The sequence below is a fragment of the Anolis carolinensis genome, chromosome 1 (assembly GCF_035594765.1).
Source record: "Anolis carolinensis isolate JA03-04 chromosome 1, rAnoCar3.1.pri, whole genome shotgun sequence".
Taxonomy (NCBI): domain Eukaryota; kingdom Metazoa; phylum Chordata; class Lepidosauria; order Squamata; family Dactyloidae; genus Anolis; species Anolis carolinensis.
Window position 1 is genome coordinate 297,495,338 of NC_085841.1, and position 21,220 is coordinate 297,516,557.

Sequence of the window (21,220 nt, forward strand, 5' to 3'; positions counted from 1 at the left end):
TAGTATTTCAGGTAACCTGGAGCGGTGTTGAATGGGAACCTACACCAATCCCCCTCTCGCATGCTGCCAGTCCTGGCCAGGCTGAACCTTCTGGTCTCCCGGAGGTTTCCCTTTCTGTTCATCAGACCAGCAGTGGTCTGTCTGATTCTGGACCAATGTATGGCTGCCAACTTTGTTTCAGTTGGAACCAACAAACAAATTGTGGCCATTGTTATCCCATCATTGTTGTTTGACTGGTTCTTGCCAGTAGTGGGGGGTGGTCGTCCTGTGCACACAATTGTTACCATTTTGAGCAGTTCATACTTTCAGTTACTTTTAAATGGGTGAATGAGGAAGTTAATTAGACACTGATATTACTGCCTTCTATTGCAGTTTCTTTGAGAATTTAGCCTAATTCAAAACACTGCCTATTAAAACATACAAAGTAACTACCCAGTTCTTTGCATATATACACAGGATAGTCTATCTTGCAGCCTTTTCCTCTTTGCCATTCATCAGTTATTCTGAAGTGTGAGAACATGGGAAAAATCCCCTTCTATTCAGGAGCCTTTTTACAAAAGAGAGCTGAAATCTTTCACATCTTCTTCAGCTCCTTTAAAATATCCATGGCTTCAAGAAATACTCATATGCATAAAAAGAACATGAATATCCTTAGAAGGATTTTATATGGGTGAAAAGAAAATCATATAGTTATGAAATGATATTCCCAACTGTGTCCTGGGAGAATTCAATGAGTTCTTTGTAATTAAATGTCCTTTGAAACTGAAACAAAAGAAGAAGTTTCTAAGAAAGACTTCTAAAGTCCTGAAACACTTCTCTGCCTCCCGAAACAGGAATAGGAAGCATACCAAACATGATGAAATTAAATATCTGAAGAGTTAACTCTGAATTTAATTTCCATCTAAAAATGGACTGACTGAAAATATGTAAACCTTCCTCTTGGTACTGTTAAGTACATATGATCGTTTCATCAGCAAAATTAATGTTTTCTCGCTTAAGTCAATATTTTTTTTCATTTTGACCTTGGCACCTCACTAGGAAAATAGAAATAGCTCTTTATTTGGCACCCCTTTAAGTTTGATCAAGTGTGAATGCCCTTTTCATTCTCACAGAACTAGGCTAAGAAAGGCTACTCCCCTTCACATTTTCCCCTTCTGATTGGGATAAGTCTTTTTTAAAAAAACAAAATAGAAGAACATACAGGCTGCAAACTTACTCACTAATTTAAAACTAGGCCTCTTTGAACTTGATGGAGTTCACTTCTGTACAAACTGGCATAAGGTTGTGATTATAAGTGACTCATGATGAATTGGGATGACAATGAATAATATTTTTCTGCCTTGCACATAGTGAAGATATTGCATATTTCAAAATTTCTATCCACGTGTCTTGCCAGCTGTAAATTAAGAGTGACTAGATTAATAAAATGAGTAAACCAAAATAAAATCATATAGCACACAATGAAAGTATTCAACAGAACGAAACTCCCTGAAACATTTTACCAACAAAAATATTCTGGTATACCACAATCAATATTAGATTGCAACTGTTGAATAAAATCAAAGGTATTTTTACTGACATCCTATCTCCGGCAGTCCTATTGCTTGTCTAAATGCCATACACTCATACATCTTTCCTGCACATATCCAGGGTGGATCATATAGGTATAAGGACAAGAGGCTCTTTTTAAATATAGTTTTGTGTACGTGTCTTCAAGGCATCTGTTGATTTATGGTAATATGACAAATGTAACAGGATTTTCTTAAGCAAAGAATGCCCAGAGAAGCTTTTGCCAGTTTTTCTTCTAAAATATAGCTTAAAGCACTTGATTTTCATTGATAGTCTCCCAACCACATACTAAGGCCCATCCAAGATCTGGTGCCTTTAGACTTAGAACTAAGGTAGTAACAGATTAATCAGTTTCATTTCATTTTTGCATACAGAAATCAATTCTGCATAGCAAAATATCTATGTAAATCTATATGAATATATGGTTCAAATCTATATTACAAACTGTATTTTCTTCCAGAGCAAATGCTAATATTAGAGGAGCAGATCAGAGCAGTTCCTATCAGAACAGTTCTATAACAGTCAAATTTCTTCAGCTTCTTACATACTGCAAATATCAGTGCTATTTAATTTTCATCAAAGTTGGGGTAAAAAATTACAATGAGGATGTGAAAATAATATTTGAAAAATGGTTGCAAAACATATTGTTTGAGTTTTGGAAAAAATGATGACAATCCCAGGCAAACAGGAGTGTAATGTAAAAAATGCATGTAGGTACTTCTTGCGTATGCATTTAAAAAAAATTGTTTGTGTAGTAAAAACCACATTTTCAGCACACATACACAAAAAGCTTACCCATCAAATTTGCTTTTTGTGCAAAAAATTAAATGTTATTTAATTTGCAGAAAATGTTGGTTTTGTCTACATGAAAATTATTTTCTGCTGAGAAAATGCTATTTGCTTTTTTAAAAACAACAAAAATCACTTTTTTCATTTCCACTGAATAAGTCCTGAACTGTAAAAAGTAGGTTTCAAAACTGTACAGTTTTAGATATTTTTTTTCACAGTACAGGGGGGAAATGTACAATTATTCATTCTTGCAAATAATTGATGTTTTAAATCATCCCTTTCATTACTTTAAAAGTTTATAAATTAATGTGCATGAAATAATGCCTCTGTGATTTTTGAAATCATCTACTGGAATTTGAGAACACTCTCTTTAATAAGGATTCTATTGTTTACTTGAAGTACATACAGTGGAACCTCTACTTAAGAGCATCCCAACTTAAAAACATTTTGAGTTAAGAGCTGTTGCTAAGCCTGAGCTTTACTTTGACATTAGAATAGTATTTTTAGTTAAGAGCTAGCGCCAGAGGGAGCACTAGCACAAGAGTACAGGGCTTTAAGGCTTCAAGGGAGCAGCCTCTGTGCCTCATGCTCTTGTCTGCTTTGAGAGGTTGCTGTCTGCTTTGCTCTTGTTCACTTTGAGGAACTTTGGGTTAGTGGAATTTGTGTGGTTTTTATTCCTGGTATGTTTGTCTTCACAAAGAGCAAGAGAAAGCAAGAGAGGGAGGGAGGCTCGAATGAGTACAGTATGAAAATGTTACTTCTGCCTCTTCACTTTGTGCGTTGTGTTTAATAATAATAATTATTATTTATTTATTTGACCAGTCATATGACCATTTCAAAGTAAAACACAAATAAAAACATGGAAGAAAGGAGGGGATTTTCCTGATTATTTTCCTGATAAATTATTTTCCTGATTCTTCTGTCAGGAAATGTGCTCTTTTCTTGATAGCTTTCAGGATAAAAAAAGGCTTCCTCTGATTATGGTGGATCTTTCTTGTCCTTGCAGGAGGAATGTCAGAAGATCATTTCTGTTGGGGGACCTAAAATTAGATAGTAATGGATGTAAATATCTGTATCAAAGTTCAGTATATGCTGGGCAGTCAATCAAAAAATGTTCGATATATTCTACTATTTGTTCTCCCCAAATACAAAATCTCTCATTTCTTGGGATGTTACAGTAGCGACCAGTTTGCATCATAATACTGAATTGTTCAAACCTAGCCCTGGTATATATTCTTCTTAAAGGTAACAGAACTGGAATGATCAGATAGTGTTCTAAATTAATATTCATTTTGTGGGAAGCTAAAAATTTTGTGGAAGAAGACCTACCTATACTTGCTAGGTCCAATTGAACATAGATATCACAAGTGCGTTGCATGAGTACTTGTTTTGCTCTAAGTCCTAGATCATTCAGAAATTGTAAAGGGAGGCCAATTTTAGCCATCTCATTGTTTAGAGCCACTATCCATGATGACTTGTGGTCACGCTGGACTTTGTGCTTTATGCTTCCTTTCCACAACTTTGTGTTTCTATCATTTTAAAGTTGAGCTTCCTTTTCTATTGTTCCATGTGAATGTTCAGGTTTTGCCTTGCTGTTACACTGGCCAACACACATTTTGTTGCTTCAAATGTGCTTCTTTTGCCACAACTTTGTGCTTATACCATTTAAAAGTTGACTTTTCTTTTTAAAATTGTTCTATGGGAATGTGCATTTATACATTATTTATTATTCATAAAGTACATTTTCTTATTTAAAAACACATAACCAAAAATGGATGGCAGATTTGGGGGATCGGAACAGATTAATAGCATTTCAATGCATTTCAATGGGGAAATTCACTTGAGTCTGAATTGAGTTTGGTCATGGAACTAATTAAACTCTTAAATCAAAGTATCACTGTATTTAATTATGAAGAAATACAAATATTTCCATAATAATTGCTAAGAAACTCAAAAGAAAATCAATTTTGTTCTTCAGTTAATTCCTTTAGTCAGAATATGTGCTAACATGAAAACAATGAGACACAATAAAATACTATTAATAATGAAAATATTCTGAAGACCAAATTATATTGCTACACTTGGGTGGGAAGACTACATAACATGCTATCACAATCTTTTAAATCCAATATTCTGTAGATTTTGGCATGTCTTCTCATGCATCTCTATGTAAACATGTTGGCAGACTACACTGGACACAATGTTGTAATACTTTTATTTCCTTCTCATGCTGAGCCTCAAGCAAAGGGTGTAATAAAAAAGGAATGTCTGATATGACTGATATTGAAAATTGCCCCTAAACTTTAGTAGACCAAAGTCCTGAAGCAAAACTCTTTTTGTCACCTAAAACCAAGTGCTTAATATTTCATTCTCTGCCACATTGTATTATACAATGCACTTTGCAGAGACAATCCCTTGATCATTTGACTTGTCATAGCATTTCTTATGCTACTCAAAGGTACACAAAAGCACAGATATTTCTTGATGCAATTGATCAACAGAAAAACAAACAGCAAAACAATGACAGTAGCACAAAGGGTGAAGGAGAGTAATTATTACCCAGTGGGTGATGATGATTCAGATTAGCATGCTGAGGACTGACAAAGACTTGATAGCTCCAGACTCATTTGTATCTTCACTTTGCTTATTGAATTCAGTAGTTCACGATCTGCTCAGCTGAAATCAATTTCTTACAGAATGAAGTTTAATTATTTGCTCTCAATCTAAGCAAGCTTTCAATTAATCTTACAACATGCCAGTGGACATGAAGCTGAGAGAAGGGTTGTGGGGTTGGGTGAGACTAAGAAAACTGTTTCCAGAAACTTATAAGTCTACCAGAGCTCCAGACATGTGCAAATAGAGAGATGATAAAATACATATAACATGTCACTCAACATTTTTATGATGCAAGAGACTGTGAATACAATAGTATTACATGAGCAGCTGTGGTCAGAATTGCCCAGTAGAGGGTTCCCAGGGCCAAGATAGTGATAGTGAGACCCTTATTATGAAGGGATTAAAAAAAACCCTGATATTCTGGAAAACATTTTTAATGATGAAATTTTGTCTCAGTGACTTTTGTCCCTTGTTAGATCAAATATCTCATGTAACGGCTTTTAAAAGTCTGTAGCCAACACCAGCTGCTAAAAAGTATTTGTAATCCAGAACAATAAATCATGCCATTTATACCTTTTTGTATCCCAAATGGTTGCATGGTTGTTTCCTGAACAGAATGATTGGAAATATTCACCATTTTATCCTTGTTATCATACTAAAAGCTTAGTACTGTATCTCCTGTTTTTAACTAATGTAATTTCAGTGAAACATAGGCTGCAATTTCTGAAGCTAGACAGCTTGTATGCATGGTAGAGAGATTTCACAAAAGAAATAAAGCTGTTATGATCCAGAATATATAAAATACATTTAAAGCATCTGAAACAAGTATTTTCTCCTATTAGTATTAACATTAACATTTCAAAATGAATTGAGATATAAATTATGTCCCCCAAAATTAGTAATATGCTGAATTCCAGCCAGAAGAAGAATACTATACAGACATTGATGAGCTGTCACAAAAGTATGAGTTTGTTCTTTGTGCAAGACTGCTCCCCCCTCTGCACACAGAAACATTTGTATGTGTGTGCAGGGCTGTAGCCAAAGGCGGGGGGGGGGGGTAGGGGTTGACCCCCCCACACAAAATTTTAAGGTTAAAAAAAACTCTGGTTTACTCAGGAATTTTAACTGATTAATCAAATCCCCATGAGTGTCCACTGAAGTTTATCTGTCTTGAGTGTCTACTGAAGTTTATTGATGAAGCCTGATTTTTAAATTATTTTGCATTGTGGAACTACTCTTCATGATTTGCTAAAAAAAGTTTAACACCCCCCCCCCTGGATTTTTTTTCTGGCTTTGCCTCTCTCTCTCTCTCTCTCTCTCTCTCTCTCTCTCTCTCTCTCTCTGTGTGTGTGTGTGTGTGTGTGTGTGTGTGTGTACACTTTCTGGTAACAAAGATTTTTTCATTAACATGTTTTTAATGACTGATAGGCAACAAAAAGTTAGCCTGAGGAACAGACATTAATTTTATATCACTTTCATATTCAACTTTTATCATTTGGTGAATAATGATAATCCCTGAATGCCTTCTCTTGATTGAATAAATGTACAATAAGACTGTTTCATACAACATGTATCAATATTAAGTGGGCCTTAATTCCTTTAAAACCAGGGTAAAACAAACATGGGACAGTTGCCAAAGTAAAGGATATCTAAACCACACTGATTTCAGTAGAGAATTCATGCATATGCTTAAGGTATCTATCTTTTATACTAAGAGAAATGAAATGACTGGATTTTGGATGGGTCATGTCCATAATTAATCTCAATGAGTTTGAAAACTAGCCTCCTAAATTATATACACATTTGCACCTAGATTAACCAAAGTAGGCTATGAAACTTTTCTTTTTTCCCCCTGCTAATCACTGTGATCAAGCCTATTGCTGAAATGTCCTATTACAGAGAAAATGGATTTTGTCTCCTTGTACTAACGAACTGTAGCCTTGATCTGAAATGACAACACTTCACTAACACAGAGGGTTTAGGATTGCTTGCCATCTGTTCATCCATGTGCAACTTCAAAGCAAACACCACCAACTAAGCCTAATTAAGGGTTTTATGATCTCAACTTTTCTAGTATTTCATCCATGAGTGTTTAAGATGATATAATGAAATAGTAGAGTGATGTGCATGTGAGCAAGCAAGATAAAAAGTACATAGAAGACGATATTAATATTTGCTTTGTTAGAGATATTTGCAATTATTATTTTCCACCATATTCTTTTTCAATGTATAGGTACATGACCAAAATATCATCATAGTTTTTCAGCTTTCATCTTATTAGCTATGCTAATAATTATTAGCATCAACTTTAATTTAATTAGTTATGCTAATAATTAGCATAATTAATTGATAGCATACACTTCTCTGACATGCATTTTAAAGCATATAGCAGCTCATAAAACAACAATAGACCTAACAATGTCATGTGGGAAAACCTAGAGAAGTTTTCTCTTAGCTAAAGAAAATGTCCTCCTCCACTTTTGCATTAGTTTTGTGCCCCTAAAAATAGCAAATTTTGACAATAGTTGAAACAATATAATATCTTTTTCAAGCTTGATCTTCCCTCCCATGCCCTTCCTGCATGGATTTTTTAAAAAGTAGGTTTTGGCCTGGATGAATATTACCCAAATTTACTCGAGTCTAATACATCAGGGCCTTCTCCATCGTGGCCCCCCGGCTCTGGAACTCGCTCCCTGGGGAGATTAGGCAGGCCCCTACCCTCCTCTCCTTTCGGACAAGCCTGAAGACTTGGCTCTTCCGAGAGGCTTTTGGTGACTGATCTCTGTATGATCGACCTGTTGTCCATTTGACAGTGTATGCCTTCCCCAGTATTATAATGGCACTTCATAGCCATCATAGCTGAGTGGCCACCCTTCCCTGATGACATGATATATTTGCACTTTTAGCACTTTGGCCTAGATCCTTTGAACCCAATCCATGTTTTTAATTTTTTTTGTATGTAGTTTTTATGACTTGCTTTTATTGTATGATTGATTGGTTTTATTGTTTTGTTTTTTATATTGTTCTGTTTGGGCTTGGCCCCATGTAAGCCGCCCCGAGTCCCTTCGGGGAGATGGGGCGGGGTATAAGAATAAAATTATTATTATTATTATTATTATTATTATTATTATTATTATTATTATTAGCCAATCTAATATGCACCTCAATTTTCAAAACCCTGAAACCAAAAAAAGAAGAAAAAAAGAAAAAAGAAAATGCTGATGAATATAATGTGCAGCAGCAAAAGTTGCACTCTTTGTAATATGCCCATTACAGTTGCTGACTGTTTGGAATTCCTTCTTTAAAAACCAAAGTGTTAGAGCACCAAAGCTCTCAGCAATGGAAAAGAAAACCTTGGGATACATTTATGCTATAGAATTAATCCACTTTAACGGCCTTGGTTCAGTAGTCATGTAGTTTTACAAGGCCTTGAGTCTTTTCTGCCAAAGAATGTGCATGCCTCACCAAACTACAAATCCCAGGACTACATAGCTTTAACCTATGACAATTAAATTACAGATGACAAATCGGAGCCCCCCGTGCTCCAGAAGCAGCTTCCCCTATTGCATTGGTTCAGCACTAAGATTATTATGTTACATGAACCTAATGCACACCCTAATTTTGGCAAGGTGATTTACTCAAAAAAGGTGAGCAATAGATTCAAGTAAATACAGTATATGATGATAAAATACATCTGTTCAGATGTCCCAGAAAAGATCAAAAGACACTGAAGATAATAGCCTGTGTTAATTATCCTGAATACAAGTGTTGCCAATACCTAGAGCTCCTACTCATTTACATGTTTCAGAGGTGATCAGTTATCATGGCAACAAGCACAACAGAAAACACTCACAAAATGTGTTTCAAAGGCTACCATTCTTCTGAATGATGATCTTCAAGAGAAGAAGTTAAATGGATTGTAGTGCTGCAGCTGTGCAGCTCTTCACCCTCCCACATAAATGACCTAAGGACAAAAATTTGGCTCATTTGATAGACATATATGTGAGAGCTGAACATTAAAGGTAAAACAAAAGAATGAACACCTCAGAGATATAACCAGAGGTTTTACAACTTCTACTCTTGAAAGAAGATAGAATATAGAATATGTAATAAGAACATAATTTCTTTCTGTGAGTGTGTTCCTCTCTGTAGTAAGAAATCATAACCAGTTGTCATCTAAATGGTCATGTAGAATAGTAGTTTATAGATTGCACACAGTAGGTATAATAATAGTAGTTGCATGAGCAGGGTGAAGGCACTCAGATATTAAATGACGACACCAACATGATTGATATTATAGTTATAATGGACAAATATGTACAATTGTCATATAGTTAGGATATTAGACAGATATTGACAAATGAGATGTTGAAACATAAATCGCCATAACTTTTTTGTTACTAGGTATGTGTGATGTCTCATGGGCCATGTAGTCCCGTTCCTAGTACTATTGTGGCAGACGAAGAGGAAAACTTTGGTTTCCCACCGTTTCAGCCAGAATTGGAGCCCTTGCACCTGCAGGATGTTTGCCCTCCAGAAGTCAGCCAAACAAGCCTTGGGCAGAATTCTCCCCCGTTCTCTCGTAAGGATAATTATAATCGAGATAGAGGCGCTAGGGAGGCGAATCGCCGAAGCGCCAGAATCGCTGCCAGACAATTAGCTGATTAAGCCTGTTTCCCTTGGGAAATCTTAAGGAGTCATGCATCTGGACACAGTATGGGTTTCACTTCTTGTTCCCCAGGGAAAGTGTTCCTTGGCGGGAAAACAAGATCCTATATAGGTGTTTACCCGCAAGGAGATCCTTGCGGAGTCAATTCGTCAGCTTCAGGAGTGAGATCGTGTGTGGACTACGCTACTCCAGTTCCTTGTTTCCAGGACCTTGCCACGGACCTTGTTCTAGTTCCAAGCCTGCCTTGTTCCCCGGACCTCGCCTCGGACCTCGTTCTTGCTTCTTGCTTCTTGTTGCCACGTATCAAGTCTTGTTTGCCAAGAATCTAGTTTGTTTTCCAGCCTTGTTGTCAAGCTCCATTGGACTAAAGGACCCTGTCATTTCCCCACACTTGCTCGGCAAGTGTGTGTTTCGGTTATTGGATTATAACTTTGGACTCTAATATCTCATATTGGACATTGTTTTCCTGGACTATATTTGACCTTTCCTGAAAGGTCTATTTCTGAACTATATTCTTCACCTGTTTTTATTGACTTTATATATTCCTTTAATAAAGATATTAGATAGATTCTGGTCTCTGTGCATGGTTATTGGTGCTCTGCGGCCTGGGTCCTGACAGTATGTGCGATCCATAAAATAATGTTTTAAATGTCATTACAAAACTGTGGGGTGCTGGTGTTTTGTTTCTGAAGTATTGTTAGTGAAAATTTTGTTACTATAACAAGAGTGATGAAATTTTATTACTTTTTCATTATGGTAATTATGCATAATTACTATAATTGGAGAACCTTCAAGGGCTCCTTTCTTACTTATTTTTTACAGCTATTGGGGTGTAACTTGCTACAATGGTAGAATACATTTACCATTGTTACCTCATCAATTTTCATAACATTTCACTTATGCACAGATGTTTGGAGAATTTTTAGTTTTTTAATAAACAACATTAACAAAACGACAAGAGCTATCACCTTGAATTTTCTATCCAATGACACAAGATAACAGTGGGATCATTCCCCCCAACTTTCAGAAATATTCATCTACTGATTTTAAGGAATTTTTTAAAGTTTTGACAAAAACATTTTTTAAAGCCTCAACAGCTGTCTCATTGAAAGTCCCTCATATTAACAAATATGTGCTGGTGAGTCAAAGGTGGCTACAGCCAAACTGTGTCCAGTGTTCAAGGCTGCTATTATCCTCAAAATATCAATTTCAAGTGTCCACGGCAGCCAGCCAGCTATTAATGCTATTCAATAATATTTATTAAACTCAAAATAATATCAAAGTAGTAGTGTGTTGCCTCTTTGTGCAAGTGACTAATGCAGCAGGCAGCAATAACTCGAAACACTAAAATTAGCTCAGCAGCCAGCCACCAATGGTCTTCTCTCCTCCTTCTCCTTTTCCTTTGTGCAAGCTGTCTATCTTCTCTGTCTCCCATCTGTCTCCCTTCTCCCTGCCTCAAGCTCTACTCTCCTCCCTCAATCCCTTCCAGAGCACGAATGGGGCCCGCACTGACATGTTCTAGAATTTACAGCCAAAATGGCCAGTGTCCAAGGCAGCTATTAATGCTATGCTATAATATTAGACTCAAAATAATTTCAGTTTCCAAGTAGGTTTGCCCCTTTGTGCTGGTGTGTCAAAGGCAGCAGCAGCCAGACTGTGTCCAGTGTCCAAGGCTGCTATTATACTCAAAATATCAATTTCAAGTGCCCAAGGCAGCCAGCCAGCTATTAATGCTATGCTATAATATTTATTAAACTCAAAATAATATCAAAGTAGTAGTAGTGTATTGCCTCTTTGTGAAAGTGACTAATGCAGCAGCCAGCAACCAGCAATAACTCAAAAGGCTAAAATTTGCTCAGCAGACAGCAATCAATGGTTTCCTCTCCTCCTTTTCCTTCTCCTTTGCACAAGCTATCTACCTTCTCTGTCTCCCTTCTGTCTCCCTTCTCCCTGACTCGAGCTCTACCCTCCTCCCTTGATCCTCTCCAGAACACAAATGGGGCATTGGCATGCTCTAGAATTTAAAGACAAAATGGTGACCGCTCTGCCTTCCCCTCCCCCTCCCTTAGCCCTGATTGACAGAAATGCATTCCAATATGTTTGGCTTCACCGCTCAGCAGAGCTTGGTTGCTCTGTGCTTTCTTTATGGCATTACACACAGACTTCCAAAGGAATTGAAACTTAAGAATCGAAGCCCTCTTAACTTTCAATTCTTTAATTTTTGGCATGGGTCATGTCCGCAAGTTGGATATCTTGTCATAAGTATGAAACTAACAAATTAATTCTGACTTATGATGGGATATGATTTTTCTGCATAATCCTATTAGTTACAGCTGATCTGCAGTTGTAATAACACATGAGTCTGGATCCAGGCATTGACAAACCCACCTGTTGATCAATGAGACTGCTAACCTAGCCCACTGCTGGATCCTACAGAATGACAAATGAAGCAATCTCATGGACATCTTGTCCCATTAGCTGTGATGCCTCTGCCTCCCCCGTCACCAGGAGGTGTTTGTGAGGTGCCTATTATGTCACCATTCCCTGGACATCTCCACATCACACCCTCCAGGTGCCCGAATAGAACCCTGTATACCATTTCTGATTTAGGTAAAACCCAGGTCTTATTGAATGATATTGTCATGTGTCATGTTCTGCAGTCGATGGTGGTTGGTGGTGTCAGGCCTAGAAATTGGTGATGGAAGGGGTTAATACAAGTTTTAGTTCTAAAGGGCTGAGTAATCTGTAAGTAAGAGTTTACAGGTGAAAACAATTAAGGGTGGAGGCATAAGAGATAAGTTGCAGCTGGGTTTTACTGGATATAAGGAGCTAGCCTGGAGACTGATCTTTGGGAGAAAAGTATTTGTCCTATTTTGGTTGTCTGTTGATGCTGCTGGTCCCCTCCCCCCCCCCCCCCCCCGTTTGTGGATTTTCAGTATCCTAACCTGTTTCTTGAACTTTTGGAACCCAGAAATTTTGAATCACTGGACTGGCTATTGACTACAGTAAAAACTTTTGACCCCTGGACTTTAATCATTGAAATTTGACATTTGACTACTGGACTGGACCTTTTTGACTATGGTGTTTTCTTTGATGAATGAACCTCGACTTCATAATAGGGATCATCCTGGTGATCAGTAACATATCTGTTGCACTTTATTCTACTCCTTCAGTTGGAAATATTTCCTATGTTTACCTCATCCCAAGCCCCTTACCATGATAACAGCTCAGGTTACCTACTTCTTGTCTAGTTTGCATTCCTCACTTCATGCATTTTCATTAGCCCATTTTGATGAGCTTGCTCAGGTTTTTATCTATTTGTGTTATTATTGCTGTGTTATTGTGTTATTTTACTATGTTTTATATGGATCTGTTTTTACTTGGAGGTGTTTTTACTATGACTGTAACCACATGGGCTTGACCCATGTAAGCCGCCTCGAGTCCCTTCGGGAGGATTGAGGCGGGGTATAAAAATAAAGTTGTTGTTGTTGTTGTTGTTATTTAATCTAGTTTAAAGCAGATAATGTGGATTAACTTCTTTGATAATCTGGATTATATGACAGCGTAGAAGGGGTCTCAGTGAAGTCATTATTGTGACATTGTGCTATATCTTCCAAAAATGAGTATATTTGGTTATATTCTAACTTGCAGTTTTTATTTTCAAGTCAAAATTCAAACTTGGAGGGAGAAGATGCCTAGAAATAGCAAGAACAAAAAAAAAAGAGGCTCTGACATGCTTCTTTTTAAATAATATTTTTAAGGAATAGGAAATGAGAAAGATTTTGCCTATTTTTGAACTTTTGCTAAGGTTCCTGAGGTTAAGAAGGCTAGAGGATGAAAACAAAAAACACCAAGCACCATGGGTATTGGCTAACAAATAAGTCTGAGTAGTGGTGGGAACATTTCAGTGAGCAAGAAAGAGAAAGTCTCAAATAGCAGAACAAAAGTTTTCATTTATCTTTCACTGTCAGAATGATAGAATCATATATGTTTTGGGTAAGAATTTTCTATAACTTTATTTGATTTTCATCCCTTCTCCCTTTGAACGACTTTGCCCATATGCATCTACTCCATTTTTACAACCGTATTTTACACACACACACACACACACACCGGTCTTCTATTTCAAACCATTACAGTGTGCTGGGCCTATTAGATTTCTATTGTATTATTTCTTTGACTTCTGCTTTGATCAATTTCAGTAGTAGTGGGTAATCTATTTCCAATATTAGTCAGTTTCTCAGATTTTTCCTGTTAGATGATCTAATGTTAAGTCTGGTCTTTCCAATTTCTTTAGAGGTCTGCAAATAATACCTTCACCAAGATATGAATTTTTTTTTTACTTTTTATGTGCAGTAGTGCCCCCCCCCCCCAATGTATAATTGAAACTTGGTTAACTAAAGAATGGGAATATCTGTTGTAGACCAGCCTCCATCTGAGCTGTCAGGTGAGCCTGAGGTTGGGCCTGTTCAGCCTGTGATTGTCCCTGCACCTGGCTTGTCAGAGGACTCTGGGTGTGGGCCTGAGATTCCTGTTCCTATGCAGCCAGAGTTTGTTCCAGTGGATTCTGGGACCAGAGACATAATGGTTTCAAGCAGACAGCTTGAACCATATTCCTCAAAGGAGTCAAGGTCGGACTTTCTTTTGCCAGATGGGCATTCTAGTTTGGATTCTGGAAGTGATAGCGTTAATGAGTTTGACAGAAAGAGGGCGATTAATCAGCAGAGGAGAGAAAGGGAGTATTTCAGAAGGAGCAACTGTTTGTTATTGAAATGAAATAATGGGCAGACTTCTCACAGGAAGAGACCTTGAGTTTCTCTTAAGAAGGGCTGCTTTTTCTGAAAGATTCAGAGGTGGTAACTTTGTTTATCCAAGAGAGGAAGATATCTATTTCATGCTCCTGTGAATTCCATGCTATTTCCGGCAGCTTTGTATCTTGATTCAAGTTCCAGCCTTGTTTCTGTGGATTCCTGTGTATCCAGTGGAATGTTCCAGTAATTTTGCAGTTTGGATTTTTGCTCCAGTCAAGACCCTTGCCTCATGTTCCAGCATTGACCCTGTACCTTGGACTAAACGTGGAGTTTTGCTTCCTTTGTTTCTAGTTTGACTCATGCCTTGGATTAATCTTTGATATCATGCTTGAACTATTCTTGATAACTTTCTTGGGGCTTAATTTGATATCCTGCTTTGTAATATTGAGGATAACAAGGAAACTAGAGACTGGCCAATAGTTATTTAGGGAGGAGAGGTCTATTGATGTTTTTTCCAGCAAAGTTCAGTCATCTTCAGGCAGCTTTAATTAACCGGGATGGAGATGGATCTAACAGGACACATGGTTGCTCTCACCTCTCTAACCAACTTGTCCACATTATCATGTTGAACAAACTAAAAGTAATCCATCAGAAATGGACAAGTTTGTGCCTCAGTTACCTGCAGAGAGTCTATCTTCAATGTGGCATAACTGGGTCAAGTTAAATGTGGAGTCCAAGTCAGAATGAATCTGAGCAATCTTTCCACTGAGCATTTAGTAAATTAATCACAGCACTTTTCTGATGGCTCATTTTCAGCAGTCTGAGGTGTAGGATGTAATAGCTCTTTAACTACCCAGAACAGCTATGCTAGATGAGATTGACCTGATGTAATGGAGGCAGCAAAGAATTATCTCCCCTTTCTAAGTAAGGTCCTAGACTGAGTAAAGGCAACTTCTTTTGATGAAATGGATTACCTGTCTATTAATAAAGGAATATTTCAATCAATTTTTAAAATAATTATTTACCCAAAAAAGTGAAACATGGATAGGAGAAAAAGCAAAACTGGAAGGTTTGCCCAGTGCTGTCTCTTCTTAGCACACTTTGGCCTGAAAATGTGGATATTTGAAGTTTGTATAGAAATGCTTACAGAATTCATTTTTTAAAAAAAATCTTATCTAGAGCTCCAAAGAAAAGATTATGAAATGCCCTCTTTTTCACTGTGAGGCAAACTAGCTAAATTCATTATATTACTCACTTTATTACTATGCTTCTGCATCTATTGCTGCCATTAGGAAGCCTCTATATCCATAAATTGCAAAGTGTAGCAAAATGAAGCAATAATCTGTTTCCAGTGTAATAACCAGATTGGTTGAAAGAAATGATGATAATCAGACCGCAGTTCAAATATTCATAAGTCCATAATTATCAGACTCTTCCTCTTGACTGAGCCATATAACCTTCTACTTTTGGGAGCTCAAGAGGAACAACTTAGCAGTTTCACATTCTGTTATGAGATGCAAAGTAGCCAAACAATGAAGCCGTTTCTTCAATCAATTCCTCAAATAACTCCTCCTCAGTCTGACATTTTTGATGGGTTGCATGCTTAATTATATCAGCATATCTTCATTGGTAATACTGCTGCTCATTTATTTTAAATAATGAATGAGCAGTCAACTCCAGTGCATTCACTTATGTAAAGATTCTTTTCTCATTTTGAAGATTCAGGACATGAAATGCATGGGATTTGACCTCCATATTTATTGCATTTAGTTGACTGAATCAAAGTGATATTTATTTATTGTATACAATGGATTTATCAAAGCAAAAGAAATGAGCAGCTTCTAAGTTCTGAATGTTTTAGCTTAGAGCTGTTTACTATAGATGTTAATCCATTTTTCCCCCCAACATGGTAGTGTTTATATATGCCCTAAACAGACTGTTATTACATTCGAGCACTGAGGTTACTAAAGAAGAATTCAAATTATTTTATATCTTATGTATCTATTTAATTTGTATCCTACTTTTTTCCCAGACAAGACCTTCTGGTACAGCAATCAAATAACTGATAGAGCAGACTTATCCGACTTCTCATAGAAGAAGACGGGGACAGCACGGAAGGAAGTCGGGGACAGAGGGGAAATGTCGTGGGATGGCAGCCCACACCACAATTGTTAAGGGTCAAAATGAAATGCTGCTACACGGTTTCCCCTGCTGTCCTCCACTGTTCCCCAATTGTCCCCTGGCTTCTGGACCTCCATGTGATGAGATCCAAAGACTTCTTTCTCAAAAAACAAACAAACAAACAAACAGCACAATCCCTTTCTTCTTTAAAACACTAATATTTAATATTAACATTGAATAATATCACTGCTTGATCCCAGTGAAGCATATCAGCTCACTGATTGCTTACTCAGGAAGTTTATCTTATTAACTAAATCTGAAGCTTCATAGAAGGAAGGATATTATATAATAATAAAGTGTTATCTGTATAGATGACAGCACGTTCTATCACAAGACATATTTTGAAATTAATATTACTGTTAAACCTGCACAATTTAAAATAAGCAGCTAGACAAATCCATCTTTTTGCAATTATAGAAATGTAAAAAGCATGATCACACATCACCATCATGCTTTTTGACAACATGGCAGAAGTTATCAGGAAGAACATCATATATAGGCAGGGTGTGTGTGTGTGTGTGTATGTATGTATGTACGTGTATACACACACACATACACGCAAGAACTTCATGGCTCCTTTCTTGAGCTGTGAAGGAGTTGAAGCATTACCTTAAAATTCAATAGTGTGTTAAATAAATACTTATGACTTCAGAAACAGAGTGATGTTTAGATGATTTACAATTCTAGCTTGCATTTCTGTCAGGGTCTTCTCTTTGATTTTTACATTCAATTCCTCATCCCCTCCCTTCTTCTTTCCTTTCCCAAAGGCTGAACTGTCATAGAACAAAATGGTACAGCCCTCTCTTCACATAGGAGACTTTCAGCCCTAGTGGGTGGATCCTCTCTTATGAAAAAGTGCCTTTTACAGAGCAGGAAACATGTAAATGTGCCCACTGCTATCAGTGGGGAGAATTTATCATATGCCTGAGTAGTAAATCATGCTTTCCTTGAATATGTTCACTATATAAACAAAGAGAGATGTGGCTATCCCTGACATGGACTAATAAAGCTGTAGCATAGAAACCCAAGAGTGCCCTTCACATCTTGATAATTTTTTTTGGCCGACTCCACTTTTCACCTTGAAATATGTAGTATTTATTTATTTATTTGTTTATCGAATGTATATGCCCACATTCTCCCAGGATACCATGAAAGGCAATTTACAGAAAATGAAAACAAGATTCGATTAAAATCTTATTTTTAAAATGTTTTTAAAAATAAAATGATATTTCAAAATTATTGCAAAAATACATTTAAAACATAATTGCTAATAAAAGAATTAAAACATATAATTTAGCAACCCACTTTACACACTTTACCACTATACAATTTAAAATTTAAAGGCCTTCCTGAATTGAAATATTTTGAACAACTGCTGGAAAGAGAACAAGGAGGGGACAATTGGACTTCCTATGGAAGGGAGGTCCACAGCCTGAGAGCAATTGTGAATATGGCTCTTTTTCTATGACTTCACCAAATGTGCCTGTGAAACTGGCAGAACTAGGAGAGAAAGCCTTCCCCTGAACATCTTAAACCTCATGCTGGCTTGTATAGGCAGATATGGTCTTTCAGATATTTTGGCCTTAAGTCATCTAGGGCTTTAAAGATCATATCCTCATACAGTCTTCTAGAAAAACTGGTTAAAATTTAGGATGAATTCAAGCATTGGGATAGTTAAATGAAACATTAATGTAGATCTTGGCAGAATCCACATGAGTCCAATGGGAAACTGGGGGGAGAGGAGGAGGAAAATCTTTCTGCACCCCCCCCCCCCTTCCTGGCACATAATTTCCTTGCACCAGGAAGGCATGAGGAAGAAGGTAATGGCATTCAGGTGAGTTTTACTTTATCTTGAGGGGTAAATGGGGGGCTGGGGGGAGGGTGTGTGTGCCATCCCACTTCTCTAGGCTTTTGGAAGCCCATAGAAATAAGATGGTTGTAGGGACTCACCCCAGGTAGTCCCAGGATGACCTGGAAGTGAGTCCCCATAGGCGCAACCCATTACACTTGGGCCCTTCAGGAAGGCCCAGAAGGTATTTAATTAATTCAGAACAAACCAGGGACGCTTCTGGTAAAATTGAGACAAGTCCCTGCTTTTGGGCCTGTCTGGATGGGCCCTGGGAGGCTGAGGAAAATAATCAGTCCCCACAGAGGTCCTCTCATTATTTGTTTGCTTGTTTGTTTGTTTTGATGTAGCTAGTTAAGCTACACTTAGCTCAGGCACAAAGACCTGCCTCACTTCCTAGTGACAGTGGTCACACAGGGCCCATCTACATAGCACCAAAAACACTGGATATCCCAAGTTAAAAGGGGGTGGTAGCTACATGATGCCAGTGGTAAATCTTTGCTGATTCTCTGCAATGGACAAAAATCACAGGGTAAAATGGTTCCCTTTTATCCCGATTCCGGCTGGAAAATGTTCACATCACTATATATTCCTGCACTCAAGAAAAACATATGATTTCCTTTCCTTCCCCCTGTGGAGACTGCTCCAGCACATGTCTGCTTTTAAAAAGCCCAAAACAGTTGATCAGCTGATTGGGCGGTGAAACGGACGCATGATTGAAGGGAAGCACAAATGAAGAGCAATTAGAACTCTCTGAAATTCTATATTTTAAACTTTATAATATTAAACAGAGCTTGAATAAAAAAATTGGGGAAAGAGAATTCTGGCTGAAGTTTTATTTTTTAAAAAATTCCCTCCATTATGCACTTTACCTCATTTGCAAGTCTGTTTGCATTTATATTAAGATACGTGCATGTGCCCCTAAGGTTCAGTGCATAACCAAGTGATTTGTTTTTGAAAAAAACCTTTTACCGGATTTCCCTTATCCTCCGTCCATCTTGTTCTGATACAGAGGTAGCCTGTGTGGTCAGTGGGGGAAGAAATCCCAGGACCCACAGGTGTGTGTGGGAACATGTTCTCAGGTCCCAGATTTTTTTGTCCTACATTTAAAACCCCCATTTTTGATGTCTGTAAGTGCCCATAGTGTGATGAAGTGCTTTCTTAGTTTCATCCCATGACTGCTATGGGTGCTGAGCTCAGGGATCTCGGTCTGATCCAATTACAATTGAATTATTTGATCAATTAAACTATTCTAGAGATCAATGCTTCATGTCAAGTCAATTTATACAGGTGTGACATTAAACAATTAGGCCTCTTCCAAATTCTGTTTGTTTGTTTGTTTGCCTGTTTGTTTTGCTCTTTATGTCTAGAGTCAGCTTCTCACTGCAAAATCCAACAAAATCATGCAAGTTTTATTGGTAAGCAGCACATCTGAAGAGGGGGGTATAAATATTCCAAATAAATAAATCACAAGAAGAACTAATTTGCAGTTTATGATGTTTGTTTGCAATTTAAGTTGTCTTTCAACCTAAAACTATTCCCATGAAATAAGAAGAAAGATTCCAAGAATTAAAAATTGATTCTTCTCAGTAGACACTATAACTTCAAACTCAATGCATTCTCTGAGGAGTGGTCTCACATTGTACATCTGCATTTATTATGTAAAAGAAACCATGTTCTTAGATTAAACATTTAATTTTTGATATCTTACAATACCAGGAACTCACATTAAAATGAAAGGAAATAGAGATTGCACTTCGGTCAAGCACATGAAAGTAAGATTTTAAAGAGAGCCAATGAACTGGTGCTCAATTTGGCAGCCTCAACATTTTTTCCCTCTGCTATTTTTGAGTTCAGAATCTGTATAAGAAGAAAACAACAAATGGAATAATGGGTTTAAGGGAAAAAAATAAATAAGCTTCACACACATGACCTTTGTTAGCTGATCTGTAAATTGTTGCAGTATTTTCATTTTACAGCTGAGTTGTAATGGAAGACTTCTAGCTCATTCCCTATTTTACAGTTGAAAAATCAAACAAACTTTTAATACTGAAAGCATTTGTTTAATAATGAATTGGACTACCAAGTGAAGGCAATGGTTTATCATAATTCCCTTATAGCTATGATACAGTATCAAAGAAGCCATGCATAACAATCATATGCATGCTAGCATGTGTTTAATTTATTCATTCATAATGGGGAGATGTAAAACATTCCAAAAGGAGTATGCAGACAGACAAAATAAAACCAACCCGTCTTCCATTTTGCTGCACTCTGTGGGTTAAATCAAATGCTAATTCTAACCTATGAAATCAATGTGACTTTCCCAGGTAGAGTCTGACAAAATCTCATGCAAAACCTCATTAATGTTTTATCACGACTAAATCCGGCTCTAACTCTAGATTGTCATATAAATGAGAGACCCCTCCTCAATAGCCCTGCTTAGGTCTTGCACATTCACATCTGTGGCTTCCTTAATTGAGTCTATCCATCTAAAATACAGTTTTTCCTATATTCTCATTGCCCCTCACCTTACTAAGCATTATCATCTTTATTAAAGAATCATGTCTTGTCATCATATGACCAAGGTATGACAGCCTCAGCTTAGTCATCTTACTCAAGCAATATTGGGTATATCTTTATTTCAGCTTTTCTTTTATAGAATCTTCTCAATGTCAATATTCATGATGGTACACATGAGAGGTGGGCAAAGATGTGTTGCTGCCCATCCTAACCCAAGCAAATTAAAATCATGTCTCCTCGTTCTTGCCATTAAAAATACAATACTATATACAAAAA

The 21,220-nt window shown here is 37.2% G+C and overlaps 1 protein-coding gene across 9 annotated transcripts in view; it reads right to left on the minus strand.

Moving 5' to 3' along the window:
• Window positions 1-21,220, minus strand: part of lrrc4c (leucine rich repeat containing 4C) — a 1,096,970-nt gene that overhangs the window by 839,356 nt on the left and 236,394 nt on the right. The window contains exon 2 of one of the 9 annotated variants that reach the window (XM_062958669.1): window positions 1-3,398. This exon is cut by the window's left edge and continues 26,044 nt beyond it. The exons of the other annotated variants lie outside the window; for them this stretch is intronic. The gene's annotated coding sequence lies outside the window, so the exon portion shown is untranslated. The remainder of the gene's footprint in view (window positions 3,399-21,220) is intronic. 9 annotated transcript variants of the gene reach the window in all.